General features: G+C 44.2%; 1 protein-coding gene across 4 annotated transcripts in view; it reads right to left on the bottom strand.

The window, feature by feature from the left end:
• The window catches only part of ACSL6 (acyl-CoA synthetase long chain family member 6), a 231,806-nt gene that overhangs the window by 164,600 nt on the left and 43,871 nt on the right, over positions 1 to 23,335 (bottom strand). The window contains exon 1 of one of the 4 annotated variants that reach the window (XM_075856446.1): positions 23,036 to 23,057. The exons of the other annotated variants lie outside the window; for them this stretch is intronic. The gene's annotated coding sequence lies outside the window, so the exon portion shown is untranslated. Of the gene's footprint in view, positions 1 to 23,035; positions 23,058 to 23,335 lie in introns of those variants that run through there. 4 annotated transcript variants of the gene reach the window in all.

Genomic DNA, 23,335 nt, shown 5'->3' on the forward strand with positions numbered 1-23,335 from the left:
TAGCATATCCGCCCTGTGTGAACATGCACTCAAACTTAGCAAACTCAATTATGATCAGCAAGCGATATTACTTTTATTGGGGTACAAACTGTATTCTGCATGATTTGCACCTAAATGAAAGGGGGTCCGCTGTGCTGGGGGAGAGAATTCTAGCTGGGGTGGCGGAGTATTTAAACTAGTGCTGAGGAGGGAGGTCAATGTAGAAAATAAAGGGGTAGTTAGGTTGGAGAGGGTGAGACTATATTGGTGGGGGGAGAAACCGACTGTGGGGCGAGGACTAGGCAACAGGATAAGGAGATCCTTTTGTTACAAAACAAAATTGAAGATAAATATGCCCAAATAATGTAAAATAGTGACATTTCTGATACCGAACGTGGCAATTTGAAATGCAAGTTAAAGTGTATGTTTACAAATGGCAGAAGTCATGCAAGCAAAATGCGGGTGCTTGAGGCCTTCGTACTAGAGGAACATATAGATATAGTTGGTGTTGCTGAAACATGGCTGGACTCTTCTCATGACTTGGCTGTAAATCTAAAGAGTTTTACACTGTTTCGGAGAGACAGGACAAATAGGAACGGCGGCGATGTATGTCTGTATGTGAGAAGTGATATGAAGAGGAGTGTGAAAGAGACAATAGTGGGGGAAGACTGTGAGGAGGTTGAAACCTTGTCTGTGGAATTACAAAGGGAGGTAAACAATGAAAAAATGATTTTTTTTGTGAAATCTATAGACACCCCAATATAACTGAGGAGATGGAAAGTCAGCTATATAAACAGATTGAGCGGGCAGCAGAGGCGGGTACTGTAGTAATAATGGGAGATTTTAGTTACCAGGATATTAATTGGTGTCATGGTTCGGCTACAACTGTGAAGGGGAGACATTTCCTCAACCAGTTGCAGGAAAATTTTATGGCCCAGTTTGTGTAAGACCCAACTAGAGGTGACGCTTTGTTGGATTTGATATTTCTATTAATGCAGAGCTTGTTGGGAACGTCAGTGTTCATGAAAACCTTGGTAACAGTGATCACAATATAGTTGCATTTTACCTATACTGTAAAAAGCAAACAATTTCCCCAGGATGAGGGCTGCAATTCAGGACATAGACTGGGAAGAACTAATGTCAAATAATGGTACAAAAGATAAATGGGAGATCTTAAAATCCACTTTGTATAATTATAGTGCAAAATTTATTCCTATAGGTAACAAGCATAAACGACAAAAAAATTAAACCCCACATGGCTTACACCTTCTGTAAAAAGGCAATATATGACAAAAAAAGGGCATTTGAAAAATACAAATCTGAGAGTTCAGCTCTAGCCCTTGTAAATTATAAAGAGCTGAATAAAATCTGTAAAAAGGTAATAAAATCAGCAAAAATACAAAATTAATGACAGGTGGCCAAAGATAGCAAAATAAATCCCCAAAAATTCTAAGTATATACATGAAAAAAAGCCAAGGTCTGAACATGTAGGATCCCCAAATATTGGTAATCGGGAGTTGGTCACAGGGGATCAAGAGAAGGCAGAGTTAGTAATGGGTTCTTTAGCTCTGTATATACAACAGAAGAAAGAGCATCTGATGTAGCCACTGCCAGTGCTGTTATTACTTCAATTAATATACTGAATTGGATGAATGTAGATAATGGTCCAAGCGAAGTTAAATGAAATGTGCACTCTTTCTTTACCCTACCTTTAAATTGCTTCAGCTCCTTATGATGTCAGCTCGCATACATATTGCACAAAACTGGAGACGACCTTTACTTTCACTTACGGCGTAAAAAACTTATGAATAAAATCTTGGTTTATGAAAAACTCAACGCTGTTAGACATGATACTGTAGCACACTTTGGTAAGGTTTGGTCTCCATGGGCAGGAACTATGGCGGCCCCATGCCTCTCTTATTATTTAGCACTATAATGTTCTGTATGGCCACTGTATACATGGGGGTCTATATGTGGGGCACTATCTACAGGGGGTCTATATGTGGGGATGTGGGGCACTATATACAGTGGGATCTATATGTGGGGATGTGGGCCACTATATACAGAGTGGTCTATATGTGGGGCACTATCTACTGGGGGGTCTATATGTGGGGCACTATATACAGGGGGGTCTATAGGTGGGGCACTATATACAGGGGAGTCTATATGTGGGGATGTGGGCCACTATCTACAGGGAGTCTATATGTGGGGCACTATATACAGGGGGGTCTTTATGTGGGGATGTGGGCCACTATCTACAGGGGGTCTATATCTGGGGCACTATCTACAGGAGGTCTATATGTTGGGCACTATATACAGGGGGGTCTATATGTGGGGCACTATCTACAGGGGGGTCTATATGTGGGGATGTGGGGCACTATATACAGGGGGAGCTATATGTGGGACACTATATACAGGGGTGGGCTATATGTAGAGTACTATCTCTAGGGGAGCTAATTGTAGGGCACTATCTATAGGGGTGGGCTATATGTGGGACACAATATACAGGGGTGGGTTACCTGTGGGCACTAGCTACAGGGGGGCTATATGTAGGGCACTGTCTACAGGGGTGGGCTATATGTGGGACACTATATACAGGGGGAGCTATATGTGAGGTACTATCTACAGAGGTGGGCTATATGTGGAGCACTATCTATAGGGGGAGCTAATTGTAGTGCACTATCTACAGGTGTGGGCTATATGTGGGACACTATATACAGGGGTGGGTTACCTGTGGGGCACTATCTACACAGGGCTATATGTAGGGCACTGTCTACAGGGGTGGGCTATATGTGGAGCACTATCTATAGGGGAAGCTATATGTAGGGCAGCGCGGTGGCTCAGTGGTTAGCACTATTGCCTTGCAGCTCTGGAATCCATATGTTGGCAATATCTACAGAGGGCTGTATGTGGGGCACTATCTACAGGGGCTTATAACCAGGTACACAGTGTATGGCGCTATTATATTTAAAGGTGCAGTGTATGGCGCTTTATTATATTTAGAGGTGTTGAGGATTTTAACTTCGTGTATAGGTGCAGAAATGTTTTAAAAGTGAGAAGTGAAGACATCTGGGCAGAAAACTGCAGAAATGGGTCGTGGCCGGAAGAAATCTATCATAGAGGTCTGGACCAGAGGGAGAAGAAAAGAACTAGAATCTGAGACGTCACCAGTGAGCCACTTAATGTAAATGTTCATTCTGCCTCTAATCAGTACTGTAGTCACTGTATGATCTGCAGCGAGATGATGGGTGGTATGATTTTTTTTTGGTGAAACAGCATCTCCCAGCATATCCTTACTATTGATCGGGCCATGCTAGGAGCTGTAGTTTTATGCTGTACAAACCTATATGGCATGGGTTGCACTAAATTGAGCTATATTTGTTCTGGTGTTGTATATATGTACTGAGCTTTGTTCTGGGACTGTATATATGTACTGAGCTTGATTCTGATGCTGTATTTAAGTACTGAGCTTTGTTCTGGTGCTGTATATATGTACTGAGCTTTGTTCTGGGGCTGTATTTAAGTACTGAGCTTTGTTCTGGGGGAGCTGTGTGGCACTATATACAAGGGCCTGTTTGGCGCTACTAAGGGTGTGGCAGTATCTACTAGGGGGGGCTGTATGGCACTATTTACAATGGGGGGGGGGGATGTGGCCCTATCTACAGGGGTCTGTGTGTGGCGCAATCTAAAGGGGTATGTGGGTGACACTATCTACTAAGGGGGGGTTGTGCGGCACTATCTACTAAGGGGGGCTGTGTGGCACTATATACAAGGGAGGGGGCTGTGTGGCACTATATACAGTGGGAGCTGTATAGTGCTATAGCTATACAGGGGGGCTTTATTGCGATATCTACAGGTGGGGCTGTATGGCACTATCCACAAGGGGGAGATGGGGGGCACTATATACAAGGGGGAGCTGTTTGGCAATATACACAAGGGGGAGCTGTGTGGCACTATCCACAAGGGGGAGCTGTGTGGCACTATATACAAGGGGGGCTGTGTGACACTATACACAAGGGGGAGCTGTGTGGCACTATACACATGGGGAGCTGTGTGGCACTATATACAAGGGCCTGTTTGGCGCTACTAATGGTGTGGCACTATCTACTAGGGGGGGCTGTATGGCACTATTTACAATGGGGGGGACGTGGCCCTATCTACAGGGGTCTGTGTGTGGCGCAATCTAAAGGGGTATGTGTGTGACACTATCTACTAGGGGGGGTTGCGCGGCACTATCTACTAAGGGGGGGCTGTGTGGCACTATATACAAGGGAGGGGGCTGTGTGGCACTATATACAGTGGGAGCTGTGTAGCGCTATAGCTATACAGGGGGGCTTTATTGCGATATCTACAGGTGGGGCTGTATGGCACTATCCACAAGGGGGAGATGGGGGGCACTATCTACAAGTGGGGTGTGACACTGTCTATAGGCGGGGCTGTATAGCACTGTCTACAGGGCTGTATGGCACATTCTACAGGGGGCACTATCTATAAGGGGGGCTACTTGTGGCACCTGGGGGGCCACAGTCAAGAATTTGCTATGGGGCCCAGTCTTTCCTAGTTACGACCCTGACCAGTCCAATCACCCAACGTTAGGTCAGGTGACTGAACTGGTCCACTCCTGAACAGGCACATACTGTCCTCCTCACTCATACCGCCACATACTCAGTACTTGGTTCCATCTGCCATCCTCCTGCTCCTGACCTAAAATGTAGAAACTTAGCTAAGGCCTAAATGTAGAAATTTAGTTGTAGTGTACACATAGGATATGTTTTCCCATCAGGGACATTTATGACATATCCATAGGATATTGATCCAAAAAGAAGGGTAAGAAAGCAGCACAGGTCCTGATCTCTGGAGCGGAATCACGCTGTCAAGCCAGGTAAACCCACTCTGGCATAATGCAATCTTCAAAGAAGTAGTAGGACAAAATTACACGTCTCCAAGTCTTCAAAATAGTATGTTTATTGTCAAGACATCCGCAAAAAATAGACAACGTTTCGACCCATGGTTAGTGAAGGGTCTTTCTCAAGCCTAACATCTTATCTAAAAACATCCCCTTTAAATAGGTAGATGTAGATCATCACGTGATACATTTGATCCAGTGATAGTCGCAATCAACATAAATCACCTGTGAGATGTTGATTACGACTATCACTGGTTCAAATATGTCACGTGATGATCTATAGCTACCTATTTTAGGGGATGTTTTTAGATATGATGTTAGACCCTTCACTCACCAGGGGTCGAAATGTTGCCTGTTTTTGTCTTGACAATAAACATACTATTTTGAAGACTTGGAGACGTGCTGTTGTCCTTCTACTTTTTTGAAGATATCCACAGGATATGTCATAAATGTCAGATAGATGCGTGTCTCACCTCTGGGACCCGCACCTATCTCTAGAACGGGGCCCCCTAAACCCCGTTCTACCTCTCTGTGTTCTGGCTGATTTCTGACCATAAAGAAGAAAACATAGTGACTGGCTCATCTACGCTGTTTCGGTAAGTCCCATAGAACTGAATAGTAGTTTCGGAAACAGTGTAGCTCGCATGCTTTGCTGCCTCCGTAACTGCCATTCACTACTATGGGATTTACGGAAACTGCGTAGGTCAGCGAGCCACGCTGTTTTCTTCTTCATGGTCGGAAATCAACCGGAGCACAGGGAGGTAGAACGGGGTTTAGGGGGCCCCGTTTTAGAGATAGGTGCAAGTCCCAGAGGTGGGACCCGCATCTATCTGACAATTATGACATATCCTGTGGAGATGTCATAAATGTCTCTGATGGGAAAACTCCTTTAACCCCTTCCATCTTTGACCACTTTTGACCTCCTGACAGTGCCTCATTTTTCAAATCTTTATGTGGTAATAACTTTGAATGCTTTTACGTATCCAAGCAATTCTGAGAATGTTTTCTTGTGACATATTGGACTTTATAATACTGGCAAAATTTGCTCGATACGTTCAGTATTTAATTGTGAAAAACACCAAAATTTGGCGCAAAATTGCAAAAATTTTTATTTATCTAAATTTAAATGTATCTGCTTGTAAGACAGGTAGTTATACCACACAAAATTGTTGCAAATTAACATCCCTCATATGTCTACTTTAGATTGGCATAATTTTTGAACATTCCTTTATTTTTCTAGGATGTTACAAGGCTTAGAACTTTAGCAGCAATTTCTCACATTTTCAAGAAATTTTCCAAAGGCTATTTTTGTAGGGGCCAGTTCAGTTGTGAAGTGGCTTTGAGGGCCTTATATATTAGAAACCCCAAATAAGTCACACCATTTTAAAAACTTCACCCCTCAAAATATTCAGAACAGCATTTAGAAAGTTTATTAACCCTTTAGACGTTTCACAGGAATTAAAGAAAAGTAGAGGTGAACACAGAAAGTTTTACCAGAGAAATGCAACTCAATATTTATTACCCAGGTTCTGCAGATTTATGAAATATCCCACATGTGGCCCTAGTGTGATAATGTACTGAAGCACAGGCCTCAGAAGCAAAGGAGCACCTAGAGGATTTTGGGGCCTTCTTTTTATTAGAATATATTTTAGGCACCATGTCAGGTTTGAAGGGCTCTTGCGGTGCCAAAACCCCCAAAAGTGGAAATCCCCCAAAAGTGACCCCATTTGCGAAACTACACAGCTCAAGGAAATGATCTAGGAGTATAGTGAGCTTTTTGATCCCACAAGTTTATTGCAGAAATAATTGGAATTAGGCCGTAAAAATGAAAATATACATTTTTTCAAAGAAAATGTACGTTTAGCTAATTTTTTTTAATTTCCACAAGGACTAAAGGGGAAAAAGCACTGCAAAATTTGTAAAGCAATATCTCTCGAGTAAGTGAGGTCATAGAAGGCTATTTGGACACACGGCTGGGCTTAGAAACGAAAGAGCGCTATTTGGCTTTTGGAGATCACATTTAGCAGGAATGGTTTGCGGAGGCCATGTCACATTTACAAAGCCCCTGAGGGGACAAAACAAAAAAAACGCCCAAAAAGTGACTGCATTTAGGAAACTACTCCCCTTGAGGAATTCAACTAGGGGTGTAGTGAGCATTTTGACCTCACAGGTGTTTCATAGAAATTATTAGAATTGGGCAGTGAAAATAAAAACAATCCCTTTTCTTCAATAAGACGTAGCTTTTTTCATTTTCTCAACAAATAAAGGAAAAATAGAACACCAACATTTGCAAAGAAATTTCTCCAGAGTAATACCCCATATGTGGTCATAAACTGCTGTATGGGCACACAAATTTGGCTTTTGGAGTGCAGATTTTGCTGGATTGGTTTCTGGTCACTATGTCGCATTTGCAAAGCCCCTGTGGGACCAAAACAGTGGAAACCCCCCAGAAGTGACCACATTTTGGAAACTACTCCCCTCAAGGTATTTACCTAGGGGTGTAGTGAGCATGTTAACCCCGCAGGTGTTTTGCAGAAATTAGTGTGCACTCGATGTTGCAGAGTGAAAATGGGATTTTTTTCCATAGATATGCCAATATGTGGTACCCAGCTTGTGCTACCATAACAAGACAGCTCTCTAATTATTATGCTGTGTTTCCTGGTTTTAAAAACACCCTACATGTGGCCCTAATCTTTTCCCTGGACATTTGACATTGCTCAGGAGTGAAAGAGTACCATGTAAAATTGAGGCCTAATTTGGTAATTTATAAAGTATTGGTTCACAATTGCAGACGCTCTGATGAGAAATAATAAAAGAAACCCCTGAGAAGTGATCACATTTTGGAAACTGCACCCCTCAAGGCATTTATTAAGGGGTGTAGTGAGCATCTTCACCCCACAGGTCTTTTCCATAAATGAATGCGCTGCGGATGGTGCAAAGATATGCTATTTCAGTGGCAAATATTTTGTGCCCCAGCTTGTGCCACTGGTGACACACATCCCAAATATTGTTAAAAGGGTTCTCCCGGGTATGCCAATGCCATATGTGTGGAAGTAGACTGCTGTTTGGGCACGCTGTAGGGTTCAGAGGGGAGGGAGCACCATTTGGCTTTTGGAGCGTGGATTTGCTTGGTAGTAGTTTTGTTTGAGTATTGCTGGTGTTTCCGTTTATAATGTGGGGGCATATGTAAGCTGGGCAGAGTACATCAGTGGCCTAGTCAGGTGGTATAATAATTGGGTTATTAAAAAACAGTAAAATAATCCATAGATGTGTGCAGGGGCGTAACTAGGAAAGACTAGGCCCCATAGCAAACTTTTGACTGGGGAGCCCCCTCCCCTGGGTGTCACACAACCCCCCCCTTGTAGATAGTGCCTTTTTTACAGCCCCCCCTGTAGATAACGCCATACAGAGTCTCCCCTTTAGATAACACCATACAGTCCCCTCTGTAGAGAACACCATACAGAGTCCCCCCCCTGTAGGTAACGCCATACATAGTCCCCCCCTGTAGGTAACGCCATACAGCGTCCCCCCCTGTAGGTAATGCCATACAGAGTCCCCCCTGTAGGTAACGCTATACAGAGTCCCCCCCTGTAGGTAACTCCATACAGAGTCCCCCCCTGTAGCTAACGCCATACAGAGTCCCCCCGTGTAGGTAACACCATACAGAGTCCTCCCCTGTAGGTAACGCCATATAGAGTCCCCCATGTAGCTAACGCCATACAGAGTCCCCCCCTGTAGCTAACGCCATACAGAGTCCCCCCCTGTAGGTAACGCCATACAGAGTCCCCCTCTGTAGGTAACGCCATACAGAGACCCCCCTGTAGGTAACGGCATGCAGAGTCCCCCCCTGTAGGTAACGCAATGCAGAGTCCCCCACTGTAGGTAACGCCATGCAAAGTCCCCCCCTGTAGGTAACGCCATGCCGTGTCCCCCCTGTAGGTAACGCCATGCAGAGTCCCCCCTCTGTAGGCAACGCCACACAGAGTCCCCCCCCTGTAGGTAACGCCATACAGAGTCCCCCCCTGTAGCTAACGCCATACAGAGTCCCCCCCTGTAGGTAACGCCATACAGAGTCCCCCCCCTGTAGGTAACGCCATACAGAGTCCCCCCTGTAGGTAACGCCATACAGAGTCCCCCTGTAGGTAACGCCATACAGAGTCCCCCCCCTGTAGGTAACGCCATACAGAGTCCCCCCCCCTGTAGGTAACGCCATACAGAGTCCCCCCTGTAGCTAACGCCATACAGAGTCCCCCCCTGTAGGTAACGCCATGCAGAGTCCCCCCCTGTAGGTAACGGCATGCAGAGTCCCCCCCCTGTAGGTAACGCCATACAGAGTCCCCCCCTGTAGGTAACGCCATACAGAGTCCCCCTGTAGGTAACGCCATACAGAGTCCCCCCCCTGTAGGTAACGCCATACAGAGTCCCCCCCCCCTGTAGGTAACGCCATACAGAGTCCCCCCTGTAGCTAACGCCATACAGAGTCCCCCCCTGTAGGTAACGCCATGCAGAGTCCCCCCCTGTAGGTAACGCCATACAGAGTCCCCCCCCTGTAGGTAACGCCATACAGAGTCCCCCCCTGTAGGTAACGCCATACAGAGTCCCCCCTGTAGGTAACGCCATACAGAGTCCCCCCCCTGTAGGTAACGCCATACAGAGTCCCCCCTGTAGCTAACGCCATACAGAGTCCCCCCCTGTAGGTAACGCCATGCAGAGTCCCCCCCTGTAGGTAACGCCATGCAGAGTCCCCCCCTGTAGGTAACGCCATGCAGAGTCCCCCCCTGTAGGTAACGCCAAGCAGAGTCCCCCCTGTAGGTAACGCCATACAGGGTCCACCCCTGTAGGTAACGCCATGCAGAGTCCCCCCCTGTAGGTAACGGCATGCAGAGTCCCCCCCTGTAGGTAACGCCATGCAGAGTCCCCCCCGGTAGGTAACGGCATGCAGAGTCCCCCCCATAGGTAACGCCATGCAGAGTCCCCCCTGTAGCTAACGCCATGCAGAGTTCCCCCCCCCGTAGGTAATGCCATGCAGAGATCCCCCCTGTAGGTAACGCTATGCAGAGTCCCCCCCGGTAGGTAACGGCATGCAGAGTCCCCCCCCATAGGTAACGCCATGCAGAGTCCCCCCTGTAGGTAACGCCATACAGGGTACCCCCCTGTAGGTAACGCCATGCAGAGTCCCCCCGGTAGGTAACGGCTTGCAGAGTCCCCCCCCCATAGGTAACGCCATGCAGAGTCCCCCCTGTAGGTAACGCCATGCAGAGTCCCCCCCCTGTAGGTAACGCCATGCAGAGTCCCCCCTATAGGTAACGCCATGCAGAGTCCCCCCTGTAGGTAGCGCCATACAGGGTCCCCCCCTGTAGGTAACGCCATGCAGAATCCCCCCCTGTAGGTAACAGCATGCAGAGTCGCCCCCCTGTAGGTAACGCCATGCAGAGTCCCCCCTGTAGGTAACGCCATGCAGAGTCCCCCCCCTGTAGGTAACGCCATGCAGAGTCCCCCCCCTGTAGGTAACGCCATGCAGAGTCCCCCCCCTGTAGGTAACGCCATGCAGAGTCCCCCCCGTAGGTAACGCCATGCAGAGTCCCCCACTGTAGGTACTCAGGATAGGGGATGCATGTGTGATCGCTGGCACTGATAGGGAGAACGGGGGACTAAAAGTCCCCCAAGTTCTCCATGACTAACCTCTGACTTCCGGCGTCTGCGCAGCTCAATAAAAATGAAAGGAGCGCTGGTCACGCATGCGCACATGCGCGACTGGCGCGCCATTCATTCCTACGGAGCTGCCGACACAGACCCCGGAAGTCCGAGGTTTGTGATGGAGAACTTCAGGGGACTTCCAGTCCCCCGTTCTCCCTATCAATGCCAGCGATCACACATGTATCCCCTATCCTGTGGATAGGGGATACATGTCTTTTGTTTAATGGCAGAGCGGGGAGATACCTCTCTGCTCTGCCGTAGTGTTCAGTAGCGTCCCGCTGTAGCAGCCATAGCGGCTGCTAGCGGAGCCTCGTGTCATGTGGGGGCCCGTGCCGGCGGGCGACACGGGCCCCCTCATGCCGCGGGCCCCGTAGCAGCCACTACGGCTGCTACGGCGGTAGTTACGCCACTGGATGTGTGTTACGCTGTGAAGCAATCCTTTCTGCACAGGCCAGTGTCGTACTGATAAGTATCCTTCCTTATCCCCCTTTTGGTCCACACTCCGCACCTTTGCAGTTTGGGGAATTTTGCTGGGAAGTGTTGTCCTGGTATATTACGGGCACCGTCGCTTCTAGCAGATATGTTTGGGCCCTCCCCTTCCTGGTTCCCTAATTTTAGGCCCTTGATAATTCGCCTCTTGAAACAGAAGTAATGTTCCCCTCGGGCCTGCACAACTGCATATTTTTTATTTCCTGACTTATTAGAGCCTTAACTAATTTTATTTTTTCATAGACTTAGTGGTATGAGGGCTGTTTTTTTGCGGAACGAGCGATAGTTTTTAACAGTACCATTTTGGGGTACATGCGACTTTTTGATCACTTTTTATCCTATTTTTTGGGTGGCAAGGTGACCAAAAAACAGCAATTCTAGCATAGTTTTTTTTATACATCATTCACCATGCGTTATAAATTACATGTTAACGTTATTCTGGTGGTCAGTCGGTTTCTGGCTATACCTAATTTATAGGACTTTTTTATGTTTTACAACTTTTTGCACAATAAAATTACTTTTGTAAAAAGAATATATTTTTTCTGTCGCCAAGTTGTGAGAACCATAACGTTTTAATTTTTTAATCGACGGAGCTGTATGAGGGCTTATTTTTTGGGAGACGAGCTATAGTTTATATAGGTACCATTTTTGGACACATGCGACTTTTTGATCACTTTTATTCCAATATTTGTAGGTCAAACTGACCAAAAAACAGAAATTCTGGTATAGTTTTTTAAGTTTTTTTTTTACGCTGTTCACCGCGTGGAATAAATAACATAATATTTTCATAGCTCAGGCCGTTACGGTCGCGGCAATACCAAATATGTATGGTTTATTTTTTTTCATTAGTAAAGGACTTGATAAGCAAAAAGGACGATTGTGTGATTTTATTACTTGCAACTTTTATTATATGACTTTTTTTACACTTTTTTATACTTTTTTTTTACACTTTTTTTAAATTCCCACTAGGGGACTTGAAGGTCCAACTGTCTGATTTCTTTTTCCTAATACATTGCACTACCTATGTAGTGCAATTTATTAGATCTGTCAGTCATTCACTGACAGCAAGCTGATTAGGCTTCGCCTCCTGGCGGGGCCTAATCGGCTTCCGTAATCGCAGAGCAGGAGGCCATTGTTAGGCCTCCTGTTGCCATAGCAGCAGTCGGCAGCCCTGATTGCATGGCAGGGCTGCCAATCTGCTAGCAACCTCTAACCTCTTTTGATCACTGGTTCTAATGGGTTAATGTCAGGAATCGGAGCTTGCTCCGGTTACTGACGTTACAGCTGGTTGTCAGCTGTAACATACAGCTGACATCCACTGCTGATTACGCCGGCTGGAAGGTTTCCATGGTAGGCAGACCAGGAGGCCAGTATTAGGCCTCCGGTTGCCATTGCAGCCACTGAAACCCCTGCAATTTCATTGCTAGGGTGCCGATGAGCTGCAAACAACTTAAATGCAGCGATCGCTTTTGACCGCTGCATTTAAGGGGTTAATGGCGGGGATTGAAGCAAATTTCGGTCCCCGCCATTACAGTCGGATGTCAGCTGTAATACACTGCTGACATCCGGAGATGATGGCACCGACTCAGCTTCGGTGCCATGCATTTGTCGTATGGATATGGCAAAATGCAGGCAGCATTAGCTTTCCATGACGTATCCATACGGTAAATGTCGGGAAGGGGTTAAGTAAGTAAGTCGGAACAACTTTGTGCTGCGAGCAGTTTTTTTCAAAACTTACCAAAGAGTCGACTGCGCTCCAGACTGACCGATGCAACATCATCAATACCGGCGAACATCACACGCCTCACCAAAGAGAAGCAGTTCCAGAGATCACATTAGAGGTGAGATAATTCAATGTTTGACCAAATATAGCAGGGTCATTTTTAAGTTGATAATTTTGTATGGCCCGCGAATAATTAAAAAAATATCCAAATGGCTCTTGGCGGAAAAAAGGCTCCCTGATTTTAACAATGGTACACCATACAGACTGGGTATAAGATCAATCTTTGGCAGAACAGCTTGCCTATACTGCCTTAGTGTTTGAGGCACCAAGTGGAATGGCGCTATACAAAAAAACCCTATGAAGAGGTTGCTTATATGCTGGTCAGTGTCCTTCACATAGACCCTACTGTATGGACTGGCATGTTAAAAAAAAACAGCATGATCACCCATCCACAGTCCCTGAGATGCTTGCAGGTTTCGGGACCATCTATTAAAAACCATAAAAATAGAAATTGCAAGTGAGCATTACCTACAGCATGCAGCACCGCTTATCTCTGTATAATGGATACATTATGATGTTAGAATGTGTTGATTATACAAATACTATTCACTTACATGTCAATGGAAAATTATATAATATAGCTCAATAGATAATTTAGTCTTCCCACTGGGGAATTTATTGGGCATCTAAGTGAAGTTGCCAAGGTAAGACTGAAACTCAATTTCCTCTGTATTGTGAGAACATACATTTATCACAATATGTTGTTGAGGATAATTCTTTTAGAAAACGAGCTTGTCACAGCTGGCAAATTTCATAAACAACCGTGAAATATCATATAAAATCAGCCTTGAGCAATTCAATCCAGTCATGTGAGAACAGTGATGACTGATCCTCTCAGAAAAATATGAAGAATGCCAATGTCACATTTTATTGTGTAAATCCAGATCTTACAAACTACAGGTATGTTTAGCTATGACAGTTTGAGGAATATAGATAAATAGATAGATAGATAGATAGATAGATAGATAGATAGATAGATAGATAGATAGATAGATAGATAGATAGATAGATAGATAGATAGATAGATAGATAGATAGATAGATAGATAGATATGAGAATGATGTGAGAACAATGATGACTGATCCTCTCAGAAAAATATGAAGAATGCCAATGTCACATTTTATTGTGTAAATCCAGATCTTACAAACTACAGGTATGTCAGTTTAGCTATGACAGTTTGAGGAATATAGATAAAAGATAGATAGATAGATAGATAGATAGATAGATAGATAGATAGATAGATAGATAGATAGATAGATAGATAGATGATAGATGAAGTTATAAACAGATAGATAGATAGATAGATAGATAGATAGATAGATAGATAGATAGATAGATAAAGGGGCGTAACTAGGAAAGACTGGGCCCCATAGCAAACTTTTGACTGGGGCCCCTCTCCCCTAGGTATCACACAACCCCCCCTTGTAGATAGTGCCTCCCTATAGATTCTGCCACACAGCGCCCCCTATAGATAGCACCATATAGCCCCCTGTAGATAGCACCATATAGCCTCCTGTAGATAGCGCCATACACAGCCCCCTGTAGTTAGCGCCATACAGCCCCCCTGTAGATAACACCGTACATCCCCCCTGTAGATAACGCCATACAGCCCCCTGTAGATAACGCCATAAAGCCCCCTGTAGATAACGCCATACAGCCCCCCTGTAGATAACGCCATACAGCCCTCCTGTAGATAACGCCATACAGCCCCAAATCCCCCCTGTAGATTATGCCATACAGCCCCACTGTAGGTAACGCCATACAGCCCCCCCTGTAGATAACGCCATACAGCCCCCCTGTAGATTACACCATACAGCCCCCCCTGTAGATTACACCATACAGCCCCCTGTAGATAACGCCATAGAGCCCCCACTGTAGATAACGCCATACAGCCATTAAGCTTCCAGCTTGTTGTCAGCAGAGACAGTAAAAGAAAGGAACATTTCGTGTTTTACATCCAACCTTTACTAAGTCATTTGTATTATTCCTAATTTTTATTAACTTGCGTCTACATATTTTTTTTCTTTTTAGGAGCACATACAGATATCACATAATTTAAAATAAATTTGTCATTTAAGTGGAGGTGCTGCTCAGTCCCTGTGAGCTCTGACTTTAGGCCATCAATATTAGATTCGTTGGAGCGCCTGGTCCCCTATATTGTTTACCAGGCACAGCTATGTACTTTTAGCAGCAGCTGTGCCTGGTATCATAGCTCAGTGAATGGGACTAAGCTGTAATACCATGCACAGCAAAAGTTACGGAACACCGAGCTGTGCAAACAATGAAGAGGATGTGATGCTCTCCGGAGCGCCATGGACCCCTTCAAACAACTGATTGACAGGGGAGGCAAGAATTGGAAAACCATTAAGCTCATATTGTTGGCCTATCATAAGTTTAGACCATTCATTTTAACCCATTAACGACGAACGACGGATATATCCATTACAAGCGGGTGCTAGTTCCAGCATCGTGGCAGATATTTCTGTCACTCGAATCTTGTGGGTACTGCCACTGTCCCCACGAGATCAGCAGCAGTAGCACAGAGTACTCAGATTTTAGCAGTTAAACCCCTTAGATGCTGCGGTCAATAGCAACCACAGAATCTGAGGTGTTCTGTCACCCCATCGGCACACCCGCGACGTGATCGTGCGGCCCGATGGGTTTTCATGGCAACCGTTGGTCTAATAAATTATTAAGCAATCTATTAGGCATGTCCTAATAGATTGCCTGTCAGTTTTACACTGACAGGCAACAATGTTTTGGTATACTAATGCCTTATTCACACGACAGTGATAAACGGCTTTGTGACGGCCGTTCTTTTAATGGCCGTCACAAGGCCTTTTTCAAAACAATGATGTTCTATGTGTGTAATCACATGGCCGGTTTTTTAACGGCCCGTGAATAATGGCCATCAAAAAGTAGGACATGTCCTATTTTTGCCCGTTTTAATGCCCTGACGGCCCCCCATAGGGATCAATGGATCCATTTTTTACGGCTGTCAATACATGTAACAACCGTTAAAATCGGATCTGTGACATGGGGATTTGCAAGGGAACTACTAGTTCCCTTGCTTGCTATCGGCAACGCAATGACACATACTCACCGATGCAGCGCCGACTTCTTCTGGTCTGGTCGTTAGTTTCACGTGTTCTGTGAAGGCGACGCAATGACGCCATCACGCCGCCTTCGCAGATCCCGTGAGACTAGCGACCAGACCAGAAGAAGACAGTGCTGCATCGTGAGTATGTGTCGTCGCGTCGCCGCAGATCCCGTGAAGACAAGAGCCCTTACCTGAAGAAGACAGCGCTGCATCGGTGAGTATGTAGGGCATTCATGTCGGGCTGTGTGGCATCATATACATCAGGGCTGCTTGGCATCATATACAGGAGGGCTGTGTGGCATCTACAGGGGTCTGTGAGGCATCTACAGGGGGCTGTGAGGCATCTACCGGGGGCTGTGTGGCATCTACATGGGGGCAGTGTGGCATCTACAGGGGAGCTGTGTGGCATCTACAGTGAGGCTGTGTGGCATCATATACAGGGGGTCTGTGTGGCATCATATACAGGTGCTCTGTGTGGCATCATATACAGGAAAGCTATGTGGCATATACAGGGAGGCTGTGTGGTATCATATACAGGGAGGCTGTGTAGTATCATATACAGGTAGGCTGTGTGGTATCATATACAGGGAGGCTGTGTGGTATCATATACCGATAGGCTGTGTGGCATCATATACATTGAGCTGTGTGGCATCATCTACAGAGAGGCTGTGTGGCATCATATACAGGGAGGTGTGTAGCATCATTTACAGTGAGGTGTGTAGCATCATATACAGGAGGTGTGTGGCATCATATACATGGAGGTGTCTGGCATATACGGGAGGTGTGTGGCATCATATACAGGGAGGTGTGTGGCATCATATATAGGGAGGCTGTAAATAATGTCTAGGTGAACATGTGACCTTCTTTTGGGTATTTTCAGGGGCTGGGACGAAAAAAGCCTGACCAATTAAATTCTTCAGTTTTTTTAACGGCCATGAAAAACTGCAAAACGGATATTAAAAATGGACAGACGGACTGGAAATGGATGAAAATTTAGAGACACGCTGATGCAAAATGGCCATGAAAAACTGAGAGCTCATCGTTTTCAAGGGACATTTTTTTTTCACTGTCGTGTGACTGTGGCCTTAGGCTACATTCACACGAGTGTGACAGATTCACGCACGTAAAAAAAAAAGGCATGTAAATCTGATCTGTGCTTTGCGAGTAGCATGCATTTTTCACACACTCGCAAAGCACATGTTTTTTTTTTGGAATTGGTGCGCAAATCACGCACAGCATACGGATGTGCAGGCCTTAAAGGGAACCTGTCACCAGCATTTTAACTATCAAGCCAGCAATACCTGGTGAAAGTGGGTGAAAAGTCATTGTTATGTAACCTATAAATATGTTCTAAGTAGGCTCTGTAGCTTTAGTATTCCTTTTTCCAGTGTCCCCGCACCGTATGCAAATGATCAGAAAAGAGTCAAATCTTCATTCGAAAAGAGTCATATTTTCATTCCTCCAGCGTTTCTGAGTCGCCTCCTTCTTTTTGATTGACAGCTCCTCTCCCTCCACTGCACACGAAATCCCACGCTTGCGCATTACGACACCAAACCTGCTGTTCTCACATTCTTTTACTGCGTATGCTCGGCGCTCAGTGTGACGTCATCGTATGCCGTCGGTTCGTCTCAGAATCCAGCCCCCGTTTCCTGACAGCAGAGTGGATGAAGCAGTGCAGAGGTAAGTGTCTGTTGCTGTGCTGTATTGCTCTCCACCACACTTCTCTCTTTGCCGGAAGGCCGTTACTATGCAGTATTGCGCAGAAAGGTGGTGTGTACCGACGCGGCGCATGCGCAGTTAATTATTTCAGGGTATGAAAGAAGCAGGGAGGAGTAGTGTAGCACGCATGCGCAATAATTCAAACTAGATTTTGCCGGACAGGTGGCAGCGGTCGGCGGGGTTAAGAAGCTACGTCATAGAGGAGAAAGTAATTACCATAAAAGGCACGAAGATTTTAAACTATAATACTTTACAGACAGAGGAGGACTTTAGGAGAGGAGAAAACAGAAATTAACTTTGGACAGCTGCGGCCATTGAGGGGTCAGGCAAGTTTAACAGGTAATATGTTGATGACCGGATCCCTTTAATAATCAGCTAAATGTTTTCGTTTTGGCCTCTCTGCCTTTCAGCACCCATAACATTTTTATTTTCTCATTGTTGTGGCTATATAAGGTTTTGTTTTATGCGGGAGAATATTGAAGAGGGGAGCCCCCTTTGATCATGCTACGGTCACGGACCGTGGCGATCGAAGGGTTAAACAGCTGGTATCTGAGTTTTCTCCAATCAGGGGGCTGCTCAAAGAACAGAAGCTATTAGTAAAAGCTCCTGCTTACAGCATCAGCGCTCACTGGAAAGCTCATAAGCCTTTTCTACAGCGATACCAAAAGACATCGCTGTAGACATCAGACCGCCGTAAAAAGACAGTGGGCCTTTGGGAAGGGGTTAAAGAATTGGATAACTCTTTTTATTATGTGCTATCCATAGATACATGTCATGTCACCTGGTTGGCCAATCACCACTCACCAATTAACCATTAACCCCTTCCCGCACCTTGGCGTACATGAACGCCCAGGTGAGCAGTAACTTCGCGCACCTCGGCGTGCAGTTACGTCCGCGCTTTAACAGTTAATCGCCACGCGGCGCTACACCGCAGCGGCGGTTAACTGTGCAGGGTGTCTGCCCTGCTCTCCCCATTGCCGATCAGCGGCCTGTCGCCGCTGAAATCGGCAATTAACCCCTTCGATGCGGTGGTCGATTGCGATCAACACATTGAAGAGGTTTAGAGCAGATCGGCAGTCCCCCACATGCATTTGCGGGGGCTGGCGATCTTTATGACGGCAACCAGAGGCCAGAAAATGGCCTCCGGGCTGCCATGTACGGAAGCCTCGGAGGAGCAGCCTCCGGCCGGTTCTCTGAGGCTTCCTGTCAGTGTGACTGTCACGTCACAATGACAGTTAGAACACATTACACTACGTAGGTAGTGTAATGTGTTCCAGCAGCGATCAGAGCTGCAAGTCTAAGTGTCCCCTAGCGGGACAAGTAAAAAAAGTAAAAAAAAGATAATAAAAATGTTTTTAAAAAGTGTAAAAATAAAAGTTAGAAGTGACATAAACAAAAAATGCTTTTTTTCCTATAGTAAGTCTTTTATTATAGGAAAAAAATTAACACGTTAAAAAAAGTTCACATATTTGGTATGACCGCGTTTGTAACGACCCCAACTATAAAACTGTAATATTCATTTTCCTGCATGGTGAACACTGCGAAAAAATAAACGAAAAACAATTTTTGGGTTACCACCCCTCCCAAAATATACAATAAAAAGTGATCAAAAAGTCGATTGCACGCCAAAATGGTACCAATACAAACTACAACCCGTCCCGCAAAAAACAAGCCCTTACACCGCTTTTTTGACTGAAAAATAAAAAAGTTATCGCTCTCAGAATATGGTGACACAAAAAATAATTTATTTGATAAATAAGTGATTTTATTGCACAAACGCTGCAAAACATAAATAAATTATATACATATGGTATCGCCGTAATCGTATCGACCCGCAGAATAAAGTAAAATGGTCATTTATAGCCCAGGGTGAACGCCATAAAAAAAAAAGAATAAAAAACATTGTCAGAATAGATGGTTTTTGGTCACCTTGCTTGCCAAAAAATGGAATAAAACGTGATCAAAAAAATTTCTGGTACCCCAAAATGGTACCAATGAAAACTACAGATTGTCCCGCAAAGAATAAACCCTCGCACAGCTCCGGTGGAGAAAAAATAAAAAAGTTCTGGCTCTCAGAATATGGCGATGCAAAATGTGCAGTGTCCAAAAGCGGATAAGATCGGGCGCCATTTATCAGTGCGACACCGGCCACATATCTATGAATTATTATTTATTTACTGCATTATTATACCCTCTTATTATACCCTGATGTACCCCGCACAGATAACATATGCCCCCACATTATAAACTGAAACACCAGTAAAACCCCAAACAGAACAACTACCAAGCGACATCTGCGCTCCAAAAGCCATATGGCGCTCCCTCCCTTCTGAGCCCTGCAGCGTGCCTAAACACCAGTTTACGTCCACAGATATGGCATCGCCATAACGGGAGAACCCGGTTAATATTTTATGAGGTATTTGTCTTCAGTGGCACAAACTGGGCATAAAATATAGTGCACTAAAATGGCATATGAGTAGAAAATTTACATTTTCACTCTGCACCATCCGCTGCACATTAACCACTTCGCGCACCACGACATAGCATGTCGTAGTGTGGGGGGTGATGTACGCTCCGTCTCACGTGAAAAATAAAGAATTTAAGACGGCAAAATCGCTGTTTTTTGGTCACCTTGGCTCTACCAAAAAATTTAATAAAAAGTGCTCAAAAAGTTAAATGTACCAAAAAATTGTACCAATAAAAACGACCGCTCGTCCCTCAATAAATAAGCCTTCACACCGCTCTATTGACGGAAAAATAAAAAAGTTATGGCTCTTGCAAAGCGGCGAGGAAAAAACTAAAAAGGAAAAGAAAAAAATGGATCAGTCCGGAAAGGGTTAATTACTTTCTAATGAAAAAAACATTTATGACCACACGTGGGGTATAGCTGTACTCGGGAGAAATTGCTTTACAAATGTTGGGCAGCTTTTTCCTCCTGTATCCTTTTTGAAGTTGAAAAAAATGCAAGTTTTAGTGGAAGAAATGTTGATATTCATTTTCACGGCCTAATTCTAATAAATCCTGCAAAAGACTTGTGGGGTCTAAATGCCCACTATATCCCTAGATAGATTCTTTAAGTGGTGTAATTTCCAAAATGGGGGTCATTTTTGGGGGGTTTCCACTGTTTTGGCCTCTCAGGGGCTTTGCAAATGCGACATGGCACCCAAAAACCATTTCAGCTAAATTTGAGCTCCAAAAGTCAAATAGCGCTCCTTCCCTTCTAAGCCCTGCTGTGGGTCCAAACAGCAGTTTATTACCACATATGGCATATTTACGTAATCGGGAGAAATTGTTTTGCAAATGTTGGGGTGCTTTTTCTCCTTTATTCCTTGTAAAAATTAAAAATGGCTACCTTTTTTCAGAAAAAAAGTAGATTTTTACCTTTACAGAATAATTCCAATGAATTCAGCAAAACAACTGTGGGGTCAAAATGTTAACTTTACCCCTATAAAAATTCCTTGATGAGTGTAATTTCCAAAATGGGGTCACTTTCCAGGGGTTTCCACTATTTTGTTCCCTCCAGTGCATTGCAAATGCGACACGGCACTGAAAACTATTCCAGCAAAATCAGTATTTCAAAATCCAAATGGTGCTCCTTCCCTTCTGAGTCCTGCTGTGGGTCCAAACAGCAGTTTATTACCACATATGAGGTACTGCTATAATCAGGAGAAATTGCTTTACATATGTTGGGGTGTATTTTCTCTTTTATTCCTTGAAATAATTTAAAATTTCTACGTTTTTTCAGAAAAAAAGTAGATTTTCATCTTCACATACTAATTCAAATAAATTTAGCAAAAAAACTGTGGGTTCAAAATGCTAACTATACCCCTAGATAAATTCCCTTAGGAGTGTAGTTTCTAAAATGAGGTCACTTTTGGGAGTCTTTATTGTTTTGGCCCCACAAAACCTCTTCAAACCTGACATGGTACCTAAAATATATGCTAAAAAAAAGGAGGCCCCAAAATCCACTAGGTGCTCCTTTGCTTCCGAGGCCTGTATTTCAGTAAATTAGTGCACTAGGACCACATGTGGGATATTTCTAAAAACTGCAGAATCTGGGCAATAAATAATAAGTTACATTTCTCGGGTAAAACTTTCTGTGGTATAGAATTTTTTTTATTACAAATGAATTTTGTAAAATAAAAATGAAATTTGTACATTTCACCTCTACTTTGCTTTAATTCCTGTAAAATGCCTAAAGGGTTAAAACACTTTCTGAATGCTGTTTTGAATACTTTGAGGGGTGCAGTTTTCAAAATGGGGTGATTTATGGGGACTTTCTAATATATAAGGCCCTCAAAGCCACTTCAGAACTGAACTGGTCCTTGTAAAAATGGCCTTTTGAAATTTTCTTGAAAATATGAGAAATCGCTGTTAAAGTTCTAAGACTTGTAACGTCCTACAAAAATAAAAGGATGTTCAAAAAACGTTTTACAAGCAGATACATTTAAATTTAGAAAAATGCAAATTTTTGCAAATTTTCTCAACATCTTGGTGTTTTTTACAAATAAATATTTAATTTATCAACCAGATTTTTTCACTAACATAAAGTACAATATGTCATGAGAAAATAATCTCAGAACGACTTGGATAGGTAAAAGCATTCCGGAGTTATTACCACATAAATTGACACATGTCAGATTTGAAAAATCGGCTTCGTCCTGAAAGCCAAAACAGGCTCAGTCCTGAAGGGGTTAAAGTCACATTCTTCCTCGTAAAATAACAGATAATTTGTTATTTATACCTTTGAAGTTAATGAAAAAGAGATTAAAATACAGGACATTTACTGTTCTTTGTTATGTTTTTCATTTTATCCTTTAAAAATAGAAGTCAAACAGTAATGTGATCCGAGATTTTGTCTGGAAAAGCCGTCCCAGATCATGTAAATTTCCGACCAATGGCTCACAGACATATAGGCACGTTGTTTGTCGCCGTATGTTTCTTCTGTGAGGTATTGTATTTTCCATAATAAGGAATGCAATGAAAGGCACATCAAGGTTTAGAGTATGGGTCCATAGCAAGCTGTGGACACCGTATTACGGATTCAATTTTCTGGTCTCCTGCCATTTTTTTTTTGAGACCTTTATCATAAATGTTTAATATACACTTCGCGTTGCTGCCAATACTTCATAGCAACTATACCTAGTATAGTAGCCATACCAGCTAGTCAATTTTACAATTTTAAGCAGATGTAGGAGCAAATTCCTTTACTTCAGGAGTCATAAAGTCAAAAGTGATCAATAAAGATTTAGACATTTTTACTACAAGGTCATTTGAATATTTATGTCCCTGCAACTGCCTACTCCAGTCACGTAACCTATGCCCCCCTTAGTATTGGTTTTGAAGGTGTTAAACTGCTGACCTAATCGCTGAAGCGCTCCATTCTTCAGGCTCAATAGTCGAGAACTTTGGCTCCTCAGTAGTGTATGATCAGGATGATGTGAATGGGAAATATGCAAATAGGCACAGCCGAAAAGGAACACCAGACCGGAATGTTATTGGCAATTCTGTGTCACACCACCCAAATCAGCCTCTCCGGTGACAGGATTGTGCTGCTATTCAGGGTACTAAGTGAAAAACTCAGCCTGGAAGGGAAGCATCTCAGCTCACAAAGACTGGCACTACGAAACAAAACAATCCTTTCAGATGTACAAAGAATTAC

Source organism: Rhinoderma darwinii, chromosome 3 (assembly GCF_050947455.1).
Source record: "Rhinoderma darwinii isolate aRhiDar2 chromosome 3, aRhiDar2.hap1, whole genome shotgun sequence".
In the NCBI taxonomy this organism is placed as follows: Eukaryota; Metazoa; Chordata; class Amphibia; order Anura; family Rhinodermatidae; genus Rhinoderma; species Rhinoderma darwinii.